Source organism: Ictidomys tridecemlineatus, unplaced genomic scaffold (assembly GCF_052094955.1).
Source record: "Ictidomys tridecemlineatus isolate mIctTri1 unplaced genomic scaffold, mIctTri1.hap1 Scaffold_82, whole genome shotgun sequence".
Lineage (NCBI taxonomy): Eukaryota > Metazoa > Chordata > Mammalia > Rodentia > Sciuridae > Ictidomys > Ictidomys tridecemlineatus.
Genome location: NW_027526077.1, coordinates 910344 through 925794, shown reverse-complemented (window position 1 = coordinate 925794; position 15451 = coordinate 910344). Strand labels below are relative to the sequence as shown.

The 15451-nt window shown below is 51.2% G+C and overlaps 1 protein-coding gene and 1 pseudogene across 1 annotated transcript in view; both read right to left on the bottom strand.

Annotated features, from left to right (window-relative positions):
* The window catches only part of LOC144374684 (uncharacterized), a 233936-nt gene that overhangs the window by 15079 nt on the left and 203406 nt on the right, over positions 1-15451 (bottom strand). The window lies entirely within an intron of this gene.
* LOC144374689 (serine/threonine/tyrosine-interacting-like protein 2) lies at positions 2583-13432 on the bottom strand (annotated as a pseudogene).

Here is a 15451-nt window from a genome sequence, read left to right as displayed (position 1 = left end):
TTCAGTGCAGAGCGTCTCCCTCATCCAAGACACGTCCTTGGAAAGGGCTGCGTGATGTTCTTTCCTCTCAGTTCAGTGGCGCGGCCTCTCCAGACCCACATTTTGTCCCTCAGACTCCTCCACTTACTGCCTTTAGTCAGGTTTGGTGGTGGGTGCTACTACATGAGACCACAATGGGGGGACAGGGGTTGGGACATTTATTTCCCTGACCTCCAGGTGGTCAGGGGCCCCTCTCCCTTGGTCATGGCTCTTGTGGGGCTCTGGAAACAACTTCCTCACTTTGTCCCTCAGCACGAGGGTGGGGCCACTCTCTCCCTCTGACCCCTTTCCTCTGGTGCTCTGCAAACGTCCACCCTGGAGCTCTCCTCAGTCACCACTGTGGATGTGCCCGCTTCTTCCTGTGGGGCTTTTACCAACAGGCAGACAGCACGCGGGACTGCCACTGTCACCCTCGGTTAGGTATGATACAGAAGTCACACTTGGGAGTCTAACAGTTCAATCCCAGATATTTCCTCAAGTTCATCATAAATCAGATACAATTGTTATTGTTGTGGTTTCCAAAAATAAACTCGACTCCAGGAATAAGCCGAATCCAGAGTCTTGAATTCTCAGACAGATACCCTGGGCGGCAGGGTCCCCAGCAAGGCCAGCAAAGGACCTCTCTGGCTTCCTCTGCTAGTAAGCCAAGATGGTCTACAGGTGCCCTTATAGCCTGAAATCTCTACCCAAGTGGGCAGTGCACATCCCGGATGGAGGAAGGCTGGCGACTCTTCAGCTCCACACACCTCAACTGCTTGGTCCACATTCAGAGAAGGAAGTTGGAATGGACCAGGAGTGAGTTGTGAGAATTCTGCTCTACCTTGACATGACGGGGACTCATCTGTTTGTTGTGTGAGTGATGTTAAAAATGAGGCCTGGGCAGACACCTGGGTTAACTGGCTCCGTGGAGACGGCACAGGGCCCATCCAGTGAGATCCTCAGTCCTCCCTTCAGAAGATGCTCCTTCTGTGGGTGCCCAGCTGCTCATGCCTGGGTCAGAAGCCTCCCCACAGCACGAAGGAGAGGAAGCCCGGAGCTCCTGGAGGCCCAGGGCCCGTGGGAGCAGCCTCTTGGTGCAGATGGTTCCAGAAGGGCACCTTTGTACACAGTGGGAGTACACAAGCCCAGGGGAGCCCACTGAAGCCACGGTGAACAGGGAGAAGGAAAGGGGGGAATGGGGGGAATGGGATAAAGACTGAGCCCCCTGGCCCGCCCTGCCAAGCTCCTGTCCATCATGAGGGGAGATGGGGCCGCAGCAACTGAGCTGCAGGGACAGGGAGGGGGAGGCAGAAAATGAACTCAGCCGCTCCGACAGCAGCTGTGTGTCATTCAGGGATCAGGCATCATGCTGGCACCCTTCGCCTTAGCATTTTCATCTTTGAAGCCATGAGGCATGTGATGCTGAGCCAATCCATGCATAAAGGCTGCCTCATCTCCATGTCCCGGGCAGCTCAGGTTAGAGAAAGGGATCCCAGGATCACCAGTTACTGTTTACCCACTGGTGTATTCCTCCTTACTCTTGCCCTCTCGATAATCAAGTCATGGCCAGCTGCGTCCCTGGGCTGGGATTCATGGTTACTCAAGACATCTCAGACCCCTGCATGGCACAGGCCTGTTCAAATCTGGCCAGGGTCTGCGGCCCCACAGCAGCTCTGGAGAGCAGCCCACCAGTGGAGGTTGTAAGGTGTTCAAAGTCCTCTGCTTGCTCCAGCAAGCCAACCTGTGTCTTGGAGGCAGAAATGTCTTGGTGACAAGGGTAAAGACTTCTCGCCAGCTCAGCCCACCCACAGGGTAAGGAAGGACCAAGTACACTCTCATTATCCAATCAGCCTTCAAGAAATGAAAGCAAGGATGGCCGCGAGGTTTTATAAAAACTCACCTCCACCTGGTACTGTTGGGCTTTTCTGGTCTCCCTCCGGCTGGTTTTGTGTTCCTGTCATTCCAAGGGACCCTCTCTGTACCCCAGACCTTGCCGCTCACACACTAACCTCACTCTTTCTTTAGTTCCTTCTGTTGCTCCCGGGCGAGGTGGGGGTGGGTCCTGAAATGGCCTCTCAGCTGCCCTCCATCCTGCACCACATCTTCCTTTATTATATAACAATGAGACGGTGGTGGCATTGCCTGGAGGCACAGATTTTGTGAAGCAAGGTGAGGCTGGCCCATAAAAACCCACCATGACTTCTGAAGTGAGTTTCCCCTAACATCTAAAGAGCTAAAGTGACCAGAGTGCAGAAGGAAGATTTCACAACAAACCAATTTAATGGAGATCCAAGATATTAAACAGAGCTGGGCATTGCTGACAGATTTCCTGGGACTTGTTATGAAACCACTTGAACAGAAGCAAGTCCTGCCTTATGGCCTTCTGGATGTACACTGGAGTCTCCAACAAACTGCAATTCCTTTCACGCTCTCCTCTCCAGTCCAGGACACACACTATCAATCACATAAGCACCAAAGCACAGAGGGCCCTGGATGACAGAAAACGGCCCGAGCTGGCCCAGCATGGCTCCTCTCCTCCCACCCTGCACCCCGGTGTCGTTCCACTTGGGCACTGCCACTCTGCCTGTTGGAGAGATCCTCTCTGCATCCTCAGCCCCTGAGGGGTGGTGGCAGGGTGTGCCTGAGCCCTGTGCTCCGCTGAGTGGCAGGTGGCCCAGGCCCTGTTCAGTCCTCCCTCCTCCTCTGCAGCTTAGTCCTGGTCTCCTCTTGCCAGTGTCTCCAAGCAGCGATGATGGCTTCATCGTCCATCTCCTCCTCTTCCTCTCTGTCTGTGCTTCTCCGATACTGGCTCCTCTGCCCAGAGGCAAACCTTCCCTCCTCTCTGTTTCTGTCCTCTCTTTCTCGCCTTCCTCTTCAGACCTCATGAAGCTCTGGGTGAATTTCCTCTTGGCTCCAAACTCAGAGAAGTCCGACTTGGATGACTCTTCTATGTCCTCCCAGTCCCTGGGCCTAACCCAGTCCCGGCGCCATGGCTCTGGGGACTCTTCCCCTTCGGAGGGCTCAGGGGTCCGGCAGAAGGAGTAGGGCTCCGGGATCTCCTCTCTGGAGCTGGAGGTCTCACTGAATGTGGACCTGGAGAACTTGTGGGTCTCTCTGCCCTCCCTGGTGGAGGACGAGGAGAAACAGGAAGTACTCCTCACAGAGCTGCCGTCCGCGTCGTGGTAGGAGGAGGTGTCCTGCTCCTCTGACCGGGATTTGGAGAACTTGTAACTGCAGGATTTGGACTCGGTTTCCCGGTGCAGGGAAGATCTGATGTACCTATCCCTGGAGCTGCCAGACCAGTCACTCTGGGGAGGAGAGTCTTCCTCGGTCCTGAGGCCACTGAGCCACTTATTGATGCTGCTGTCCATCTCCTCTGCTGCCTCTCCTACAGTGGTCAGAGACCACCAGGGAGGAGGAGGTGTCTGTTTCAGGCTTTTGGGAGTTACTGCGGGAAGAGAGTCGGAAGCTCCTGATGGCACTGTCTGTGTCCCCATCCCTATCACTGGCACCATCATCCTCTTCCTTGACCTTCTTCTTCTTGAACAGGGAGCTGCATTTGTTGTCGGAGGCCAGCTTCTCCATTTTGTACTTGGACATCTTCTCCCTCAGCTCCATCTGCATCTCCCTCTCCTTGTGGCAGAGCTCCTTTAGGTCCACATTGTCAGCAAAGAGGCTGTAGATGGGCTTGCTGGTCTCCCTCACCCTGCTCCCAGCCCCTTTGGCCCTGGAGATCAGTGAAGTACTGGAGGACAGCACGGACTGAGAGTTGGAGCTGGGCCTTGCCTGGCTCTGACACAGCAGGCAGTCACCCAGAAGGGAGCTGCTCTGTCCACTGAGCATGGAGACTTGGCCATCCCCCAGGCAGCTGGTGTCTGGCCCTACCCTCATGCTTGCCACCGTCGGTGAGCGAGACAGCAGCAGCATTTCACCCTGCTTCTGAGCCAGGGTCTCACTGACCACGCTGGCAATCCAGTATGGATGCTGGCAATGGAAATGGTGTCTCCAGGCCTCACTGGCAGGCTGGGCAGGGGAGTGCTGGGGTTGGTGGCTGAGCATCCCCCAATGCTGCTGGCGGCCTGGGACAGGTGGGAGTGGTGGCTCTGGGCACTCAGTACTGACCTGTGTCCCCATTAGCACTGACAGAGCAGGCTGCAGAGCAGAAGGCGGACAGGGGATGCTCCCGCTAGCCACGGAGCCATCCACCTCCCAGCTGGCCATGGACTGGCTCTCCTCCAGCGTCCACCGACTCCTCTCCAGCAGCTCCAGCCTCCGCTGTCTTTTTTTGGCCAGGACGGCATCCTCCGCCTTGCCCAGCTCCATCACCTCCTCCTTGTTCTCGCTGCCCACCTTCTTCTGGTGCTTCAGCTTCCAGGTCTGGTAGGCCATCAGGTTGACATCCGGGGGGGTTCCTCTACCCGGGGGTATCCTCCGGGCCCTGCGCCTCACCACTGTCCTCTCCTGCCCCTAGGTCTTTCTTGTGAAATCCAAACTGGATTCTCTTGATCGTCCACCTCTCCAGGGCAGTAAGCTTGTCCTTGTTCCTGCTGCAGAAGTTGTAAAAGGAGCTGGCCTCGGAGCACACGCTCTGCTGGTCATCCTCGGGCACCGTGCTCCCGGCCTCTGAGCGCGCGTCCTCCTCCTCCCTCCTGCTCCTGGAGCGGAACTCCCGCACGGCCTCCCTCTCGATGTCCTGCAGCCTCTCGTTCCACAGGTCCCACGTGCACTCGGTGGACATCAAGTCCGAGCGGCGCCAGGTGCCTGGGCTGGGGCCACCGAGCTCCAGCTGCCGCAGGAGCACGCCTCCCGGCTGAGCATGCTCTCGCTCTCGGAGACGCTGCTCTGGCTCCGCGTCCTCCTGAGCCTCCGCGCGAACTTGCCCTCCTCCTCTTCGACCTCCTTGTCCTCCTCCTCCAGGGCCCACCACCGGTGGCCCTGGGTGTGGTACCTCTCTTTCCGGCTCTGCCACTCCTGGATGATCCTCTCCACGCCCTGGTCCTCGAGCTCCTGCTCCTGCTCCTGGCTGGCCTGGCGCGAAGAGGCCGGCCCTGGACACTGTCCACCCCCGGCCTCGCTGCCCGCCAAGAGGCCCTGGCCCTTCTTCCACTCCTCGTACAGCTTCTCCTCCTCCTCCTCGTCAATGAGGATGAGGGGCTCGGAGGCCTAGCTGGCCTTCCCCAGGGAGCAGCCACTGAGGTGGCTGGTGGCCTCGTCCTCCTCCACAGTCAGCTGCGCTCGCGCCCCAAGGGTGCCCCGGGCCTCCTGGCTCTCGCTGGCTCCCTCTGGGCTGCAGTCCTCCTCTCTCTCCTCCATCAGCTGCTCGTTGAGCTCCCGCAGCTGCTTCAGGAAGCCGTCGTTGGGATAGATGGCCCGCTTCCTGCTCACGGTCATCACAGCCTCCAGGATGGCCATGTTGTGGAAGATCATCAGGTAGGCGCCACCAGCACTGCCTACTGGCTGATGCCCATATCGTTGCTGACCAGGACTTTCCCTGCAAATAGAACACACAGAGACGTGATGCCACCATGGCGGCTGCCCGGTCCTGCTTCTCTGAAGTGCTGTTCGGGGTGCTGGACCCAGTGCTTGGAGCTGGTGTTCATCATCGCCTGAGTCCCCGAATCACAGCAGATCCCAGGGTGGAAGAGCACCTCCAGTCAGTCAGAGCTTGGGATTGCCCTGTACAGTGTCCTCATGCTGGCTGGCCACCACCAGCCTCTGCAGGATACTTCCTGCGATTTGGAGCTCACTGGCTCACAGAATCAGGTGGACATGGCCCCCTTCATGTGGGATCACTCGAGTCTTGGCAGTTCTTTCCTATCTAGGGCAAAGCATAACAATGCAACAGCAGTCAGCGCTCCTATTCTGACATTCTGCATTCAAGAATGAATACGTCCATATGATCACGACCTATGTGCAAAATTCCTCGAGAGGATCACTATCATATTCTTCACTAAGGATTTTTTTTCCTGGCTATTATGTGTCTTTCAATCAATATTCAAACTTTCTTTTTCATATTTCCATGCTATTCTAGACACTCTCCTCCAGGTTAAGAGTTAAACTTATCAGTTGGTCACTGAGGAGTTTGGGTCTAGGATGGAGCCAAACATGTCATGTTTGACTGAATGGCATACAGTAGGTGGAACTCTCACCACTCTGACGCTAAGAACATAGCCTTCGTTCATGCATTCTGTACCAGTCAGCTGTCCATTACTATAATGAAATACCTGAGGCAGGCTACTTTACAAAGAAAAATAGTTTATTTGGGCTTATGGTTCTGTAAGTGCGACATCCAGGAGCCTCATCTGGTGATTGCCTTCCTGCTGGCAGAGTCCCAAGGCAGTGCAGAGCCTTACAGAATAAGAGGCAGGGAGCATGCATATATGTCTGCCTTCATCTTACCCCCTTCTTCAAACGTTTCCAGGATTCAATCATGAGGCTCCACCCTAATGCCTACATCCAAACCTCATCCTTCACAAAGGTCTCTGAACACCATACTCTGATTAAGTTCCCACCCTCTTAACACCTCACAATGGGATGATTAAATTCCAATATGGGAAGTGCTGGGCAACACTCAGACCAACCTGAACCACAGCACCACGTGCCGGGGCCTGTGGTCTGTGTGGGTGGGCATGTCACACAATATGCTCAAGTCGTCTTCTATATCAACTGAAATCTATAAAACAAAAAAAAATTCCAAGTCTGTCTTCCTTATCTCATGGCATCTCACAGATTCCTTCCAGTACTGCGGCAGCTGTGACCTGCTCGTAAGTCTGCGGGGCTAGTCCAGTCGTGACCCTGCCATTCAGCACGTCAGTCATCTGCCCCTCCCTTGTGCTTCCCCTCTGCCCTGAACGGGATGGCCTTGGGGTCTACACCACCGCTCTAGTGCTGGCTTATAGTGCAGACCAGACTCCTGGAGACCTACTTCCTGGCCATCACCGTCTGTCTGCCCACAGTCTTGGGGGACCTTTAGCGTCGGCTGAGAGCCCTGATTAGATGAGATGGGAGGCGAGTCTCCTTATTCTGTCTCCCTGCCAGCCAAGGCCATGCCTTTGTCACACAAGGGGTCAGAGATGAGATGGGCCCTGAGGCTCAGCGATGCTGCAGGGTCTGTTGCCAATATCTGGTACCCACTGAGGGACACAGGACAGCAGAGTTCAGGGGTTCAGGCCACTGCCCCTCCTACTCCAGCCCAGGGCTCCACGGTCCCTCCCTGGGCCATCTGGCAGGACCAAGGACTTGCCAACGCATTCCTGCACGTGACCACCCAGTCCTCCTATAAGGGCATCAGATCCCACTCAGACGAGGCTGCAGGTTCTGTGTGTCTCTGGGCCTACTGTACCCTGGGGTCTGTCTGAGGAGCCAGGGTGGCCTGAGGGACTGCTGGTGGGTAGAAGCCCATGGCGATGGGCAGAGTCAGGTGATCGGCTAATGCCAAGCCTTTGTTTGCCACCCAGGGAAGCGAGGAAGGGTGGGACCAAAAGTGCCCTGCCTGTCCTTGCTCCTAGCCACTCCGTGCCACACTCCTGTGGTCTCTGGATCCTCCTGTGGCCTCCTATTGAAGGCCTCTGCTGCTGTGAAGGCTTTGGGGTGGTTTTCTGTTACCAGCAACCAAGGGCATCTTGATTGTTACATCTGGCAAAGTCACCAGACTGCCAGTGGGTCTCAGCTTCCAGGACAGTTAGATGTGGATAACAGCACTGTCCTGAGGGGTCGGGGGTGTCCCTTTCCACCCTCCTCCTTGTTAGCAGCTAATGTCCAAGCATCTAAGAGCAGAGGAAGCCACAGGAAGAAGGCTCTAGGGTAGGGGCGTATGCATATGAGACCTACCCTACAGGCAGCAGCCAGAGTCAGGGTATGGCCCTCTGCTCCCACTCAAGAGCAAGGCTTGAGGGACAGGAGACTGTGGGAGGCCAACTTTGCACGTGACTGAGTCACACTCCCTGCTGAGTGCTGAGGCGCTCAGTCACAGAAATGTGTCATGAACGGGTGTGACTTCCTACAGCCCTATGGGTGGAGCTATGCTCACCTGTTCCTTTGTAATATAACCCCTTGCCCTGTTTAGGATAGAATATTCCATGGAAGTGCCTTGTGTGTGTCCCCTTCTCTTACTGTGCCCTTGGTGTGTGGCCTACCCAGGTGTCAGTCAACCTGATGATAGTGGACATCATGAATAGTGGACATCATTTCAGCCCCCTGAAACCTGACCCCTTGCCTCATTTGAGTAGCTTCTCCTCAATAAAAGGGGTCAGCGCATGCTCTCGCTCTCTCTCTTCCTGTGGACCCTTAAGTTCAGAGGAGCTGTCACCGCGACCCCAAAGAAAAAGGTATTTGGGTCTCTTGTCTCTTGCACAGCCCAGTCAGCCCAGTGCAACTGGAGTGACACCTGAGCCTTTTAGTCGTAAGAACAGAAACCTGGCAGGAGAGGTCACCTCACCAGCAGACTGGGTGCACGCCTGCTGACACCAACGTGGGTGTTCAATGTGGGCTGGCCCCTCATAGACACAGCAAGGAGCTTCCTCCTGGAGCCGCAGCTCCTGCACCCAATGCAACATCCTCCCTCCGCCTCCCCACAGGCTCTCGTGGTGCCTCGGTGGCCCCCAAAATGAGTTGAAGCCTCTTTTGCTCTGGATGCTGTGGGGACCTTCCACCCACCCTGTGTCTGACACTCTTGGCTCCCTCTCCACAGGGAGGTTGGCCTTGCTCTCAGGTCTAGTGGAAGGAACAGGTCCCCTCCCACAGACCCTGGACAGATGCCAGCAACCCCAATCTGTCCAAAGGCTCATGTTTTTTAAAGTAGGAGAATTTTAAGCATTACGTGTGTGTGCGTGTGTGTATTTATGACACACACGTGACGTGTGTGCATGTCCCATTAGATGTGACCTATCTCTGATGTTGGTGATGACAGGAAATGCCCTTCCCAGGAATGCCACATGGTTTATTACAATAATGGCATGACGTTCAGGCATTCACCAAGAGCTGGGTGTTGTGCTAAATAAACCCTGATATGCATTAAAGATTTTTATCCCTCATGGCAACTTTATTTTTTTAAATTTTTTTTTTAGTACTTATTTTTTATCTGGACACAGCGTCTTTATTTTAGGGCCTCGAACATGCTAGGCGAGTGCTCTCCCTCTGAGGCCCAGCCCAGCCCCTCATGACAACTTTAGAATCAGATGTTTTGATCTTTGTTCTGTGTTGAAGAAAACTGGAGCTCCCCGGGACAGGGAAACAGCCCAGTCCAGGTGGAAAAAGCCGAACGAATCCTGGACTGAGACCCTGTCCTCTGGCTGCCGTTCTGTGGCGACTGTCCTGGCTCCAGCCTGTCCTCCAGGCTCTACTGTGGCTACTCTCAGATCACTTCCCCTGGGGACCAGGGACTCAGAAGGACCTCCCAGATGGCCTCTCCAAGGAGCCAGTCAGCCCTGGGAGCCATCACAGGACAGTCCCTGCCTTGTGCTTGTCACCACCCCACACCTCCCGCCCTCCCTGTCATCTCTCCTTGGCCAGCTTAAGTGTGTCCATCTGTTGCCTGGGTGCCACCAAGCACCCACACACGAGAGGCCCCCAGGATTGCTTGTGGGGTCAGTGATCATCCTGTTCTTTCTCCATTTCCTAGAGAACAACCGTGTTGTCAGATCCCCTCAGATAACCGTGACACCCCCTTTGTTTCTACCCAGGGAGAGTCCACAGCCCGAGCAGCAGAGCCCCTCACCTCTGTAGGTCAGCAGGGCCTCATCGAGGAACTCCGCAGCCTTCCAGAAGTGCTGGGTGATGTCCACCTCGGGGAAGTCGTCCACCTCCACGCCCAGGTACTGGATCTCCAGCCCAGTGTAGAATTCAGGGCCAGTTTAGACACCGGTGCCGTGGGCAGCATTCAGGATGTGGATGATGCCCAGCCTCTTCAGTCGTCCCTTGTTCACAGCCGCACTCCTGCAGGGAGAGCCGGGCAGGTTGACCACCATGATGGGAGCCTGCCTCTGGGCCTGAAGACCTAGCAGGGTGCCTCCTCCTCTCCCCAGGAGGTCTGGGGTGCTGAGGGATATTGTCAAGTAGGAATGACGCTTCAAAATTTCCTTGCCAGCGTACCCTATGTTAAATGGATTTCGCTGTTGACATTGCATGTAAGGTGATCTTGCTCAAGGACCAAGGCGGATCCGGGTTTAGAGCTGATCAGGTTTGAGGAAGTATCCCGCTCCTTAGGGTGTTCCTGGTTTAAGAAAAAAGGAGTTTTAGGGAAGTTTTAGTTAAAGATTATTGCTGCTGGGAGTAGGGCGTGCCTGCTGCCTGAGTTCCCGCTGAGTTCTCGTGGAGAAAAAGTATTTAGGACGTGCATTGTGGGGGAGAAAAAGAGAATTTCCCCTGAGCGTGTGTGGAGGCTGGTGTGAGATCGGGAATAAAGAATTGCTGTTTGAACCTACAAAGCTGTGTGGTGGCTCATGATCTTGTGCCAAGCCGAGACATTGGCATTAGGCACTGGGGCGCACTGTGGACACCTGTGTTTAAAGGGGCCTGACTTGGCTGCTGCATGAGAGAGAGAAGAGACGGAGCTAGATGGGCAGGGTGGGGGGAATGAGATTGGGGTGCAAGGACTCTTTAGGGTGGTCCAGGGTTCTCTAGTTGCAAATCCCATACCTTGGGAATGCACACTCACCCAAGCACAAAGCTGGCAGACAAGACATTAGGTGTGTTGTGCACGGATGACACACACTGTATTGCCCAAATCCCCTCATATGCATCATCTCGTTTTCCCCTTACAATAAACTCAAAGGCAACAATTTTAACTGCATTCAAAGATTCTAAAAATGAATAACTGCCCAAGACCATGAAAGAAGAAAAAGATGGAACAAGAACCGGTGTTTCTGAGCTCTTTTTGCTGCAACTGAGTTTGAAGGGCTCAATTTGAGAGCCCTGAGCACAGGCCTGCCTAGGAAGGAACAGGACAGTGAGCTGGGGCGGCTGGAGATGCCTGGGGCCACAGGTCAAGTGCTTCTGGTGGTGAAAACACAGGATTTGGTCCCTGCCCAAGGGAACAGTCCCCAGGCACCCGTCACAACAGGAAGGAGTTTCAGACCTCATGTCCCCAGCTATCTCCTACTGCCCACCTGGGCCCGGGTCCCTCTGTGCTTGTGGACACCTGGGTAATTACATTGGGAGTACATCCATTCAGCAGGCAGTGGATCAGCCAAAATTAGTTTCTTATATTAACCTGCTGGTACCAATTATGTACTGGTAAGGCTTGGAGGGATAATATGTGGAATGTGGAAGTTGTCTTTGTTTTTGTTCTGGAAACCATTCATAAACTATTAAAAAATAACATTTTTTCAGATCACAAAGACAATAAATGTCTTGGGAACTTGTAAAATTCATAACAAACCTAGACAGGAAACTAAAGCCACTTGTAAAACCACTTCCCAGAGACTCCTACTGCTAACTTGTTGATGGAAAAGCGCACGTGCGAACACACACACACACACACACACACACACACACACACACACACCCTCTACCTATCTGTGAGCATTCAGTATTCTTTTGTAACCCGGTTTCCCGCCCACTGTGTGGCACACACTTTCGTGTGTTGGTGAGCACGCGTGCAGACAAGCACTGTGGACAGCTCCTGCCGTTCTGTCCAATGGCTGTTATGGATGTCCAGGGATGGTGGACATGATGTCAGGAGTCTGTGTCAGGAAAGGAGGCCCAGAGGAGGCATCCACGAGGCAAGGCTAGATCAGGGAGCCTGGGCATCTGTTTGAGGGTTTGGGGAGTCTCTCCCCAGGCCAGGCCAGGGCAGGGCAAATGGTCAGCCAGCCTTGGGGGCTGGAGCTGCGAGGGCTGTGGGCAGAAGCTGAAGGAATGTCACCTCTCCCAGGCACTAACAGAGGGGAGACAAAGGTCACCACCACCACCATGGTCACACTCACTTCTCAGCTATGAAGACATGGGGCCAGACCTCATCCACGTCATTCCGAGGGGCCTCCTGGTGGTCCTGGACCAGGGCCCGCTGCAGGTCCAGCACACAGTGGGTGTTGTAGAGGCTGGTGTCATCCATCTTCTCCCTGACACGGTTGTACAGGTCCTCCACCAGCAGCTGCTCAGCGGACTCCAGCATGCCCGGACACTCTGCATCTGCTCTGAGCCCCTGAGGCTTGAGTTCTATGGGCAGCAGGTGGCATTTGCATTAGGGAGTGGGGACACCGTAGCCTTCCCTGTTCCTTGGAGAACTTGTACTGGCCAGCTCTCTTGGGACTGTGGGCATGAGCTGAATGCCAGGCGATCTGCAGGACGGACTTAGCAAGGCCCCAAAGGCCCTCTGCACCAGCTAGACACTGGGGTCAGGGTCAGCTGCAGGTGGGCAAGGGTGATGGGAAGAAACTGGGTTCCCTTACTCTCTCCTTGGTTTCTCTAACGCTGGCTGCTCACAGCTTAGACATGGTCCTTGAGAACTAGGGTCTGTCTGAGTCACACTTAGGAGTCCTATGGTGCTCAGCATGAAGTGGTTGCTCTGAGTTATTTTCCAAATGAATGGACCATGTTCTTCCCTAACCTGGTTCGCTCTGCTGGTTGGACTCCCTTACCTGTGGAATGCAAATTACCCTGGGAAAGTAAAGCTTTCAGGACTCACGGATACAGCGCTACTGCCTGAGCAGCCGTGCTGACCTCAGACAGGTGAGTTTACCAATCTCAAACCAGGTTCAGTGTCTCTCTGACACCAAGTCAGAAAAGCTCAAATTCCAGACCAGCTCAGAGTCTGACTCATCCCTCTGAGCCGACCTTATCTCCTGATAGTATACCAGCTCACAAGTTAGCCAAAGGGAGAGGGCCAGGGAGCAAGATGCTTTCCTTCCCTAAGAAAGCGGGAAGGAACAGGAGAGAGAAAAGCCTCTCTGGGTAGCCAAACGCACTGACGGAGAGAAGAAGAGAGAGGAGAGGTACGGCCTCCGAGAGGGACACGGCCTCTGGCCTGCACCTCCTCCTCCCTGAGGGGCGGCCTCCTGCAGTGGTGGCTGTGGAAGAGGGACAGCCCTTCAGGGAAGTATCCGGCAGGTTTCTGAAGTGGGCGGCTGTTCGAGGATTGGAGTCCAGGGAGTCCGCCTGTGCCTGGGCCCTGGCGGAGGCTTCTGTCTGTCTGAAGTGAGGAGTACCGCCCCTTGCAGTTCCAGCAGGTCCCACTCTAAATTTACTGCATATGATTGTATTTTCATATATCCTGACCTATCTAATTACAATTACGTGGTTCCAAAACAATTTTACACAGGTAGTTTAACACTTCCTCTTTTCAGTTTGTGAACTGAAGAAAAATGTCCAAGATTTATCTGAATCAGTGATAATAAACTATAAAACCAACATAATGAATGAATTCCAGATTTTTTGAGTTTCTTATTTTTATTTTGATTTTATCTGTCATACTCATAATTCCCTGAGCCTTCTCACAGGAAAGTTATTCTCATGAATTTTTAAATCAGATCTCACAGTTCAAAAAACTGAGATCTATTTCTAAAAGGCATTATAACAATGATCGTTTGAATTCTCTGTTATTTCTATTGAGTTTTCCACATGTAAAATAATCTTTTCTACCACATACATAGTATGAATTAATGGATGCTTACCTTCAGACTTTTATATGTAAATGAATTACTATATCTCAGATTAGAAAAGAAGGGGCAGGAAAGCAACTGTATTAATCGATACTGCACATGGGCATATGAAACACTGTAACTTAAGTGTAAAACCTGTAATAAAGATCTAAACAGTATTCAACAGTGTTCTTATTTAACACTTGAATTAAAGATAAAATTTATGTGGTAGAAGAAAACATTATTACAAATCTGGCAAATGAATCCAGAGTTGTGAAAATTAGAGTGGAGATGGCATACAATGTCTATAATAAGGTCATTACTTTCTGTTGTTGTTGTTGTTAATGGTAGCTGCCTTGCTTTGCCATTTCACTATTTTTTAAAAACTTTTTCTGCCAATTACTTACTTTACTTCATTGGTTCTAAGCGATGCAGTACACTAAATCACTTGATCTTAGACATCATTTTCATATTTTTATGTATCAGTTAAAATAAATTAATAAAAATAAAACAATAAAATCATGGTAACCAAAGTGTAGTTGGAGAGACCTTGCTTTGTAGGATGCACACATCAGCTCATCATAATACTTGACCCCACACAGTTCAACAACTAGTAGCAGAATATTAATAATCAGACAGATGAAAAGGATCATGAGAGAAGTGTAAAGTAAGCTTCAGTGTGAGGGGAATGCTGGGGAAGAAGATCACAACCAAGTATGATTATAACTATTAATGTCATCAAGTACCATTAATAATAATGAACATTTATTTGCTAATTCTAATAAATATACTTGTTCCAGAGCTAGTCATTTAACATGCCTGATCATCTCCACAAAGACCAAGAAGGTAGTTACTACTATCCTTATTTAACATATGAGTAACTTTGAAAAGAAAAATCTAAATACTAGGGTCCAGTTCAGAGTTTAAATGTCTATTTTCTCTGTTGTTACAACTTTTTCCAAATTCCCTTGCCTAAGTGTATCATTTTCATTATTACATATATTTATCTTTCCTATTCAGGATATAGTGTTTCTTACAAACTTGTTTGCAGTCTTTTAAATCTTCAAGACTACTCTATACTCATTTGATTCTCCTACAGAATTGATTGGAGGCAGTAAATAAATTTTTCAATGATATAAAAAATTAACAATTCCCCAAAGGAGAGTTTTTAAAGTTTTATTTAGTCAAATGGGGAACATAGTGGTTTGTTTTAGCTATAAATGTCTAAATGTAAAGCAAAAGGGTTAAAGTCTATGCATGTGTGTGTATTTATGTGAGTGTATGCACCTATTGTGTGTGTATATGTGTGTGAATGTATGGTAAATGTGTAAGGAAAATTGTTATTTTAAAGCCTGAGAGAATATGGTAATGACATTAGCTCAAAGGTATCATGATTCTGCTATAGTCCCCCAATACACTGGTGATTTGGGGTATGTTTTATGTATTTTTATTTGCTTATTTACTTACCAAGAGAAATTATGTGAATTTATACTTAATACTTTTACATGATAAATTAATTTAATTACATAATAATCCTACAGTAAATAATCTTGGGGTAAAAACTTCAATTCACCACTTTCATAGGAAACCTGGCTTAACTATTTTGAAGAAGTATCAAGCTCCCTCTCTTAAAAAGACTTCTATGAAAGTAAATATATTAGTTTTCATGTATATTTGAACTTTGAAGTAGATCTCTTAATAATTAAATCATACTTGTAGAGAAGTTTAACATATGTTTAGCTCTTTTAAAAATGAATTCAGGCACATCAGTTATTTTTTAAAATTCAACATAACTTGGTAATAACAATTTGCCTAAGTAGAGTGAGTTTATTTTGGAGTAAGTGTTGTTTTGCTTT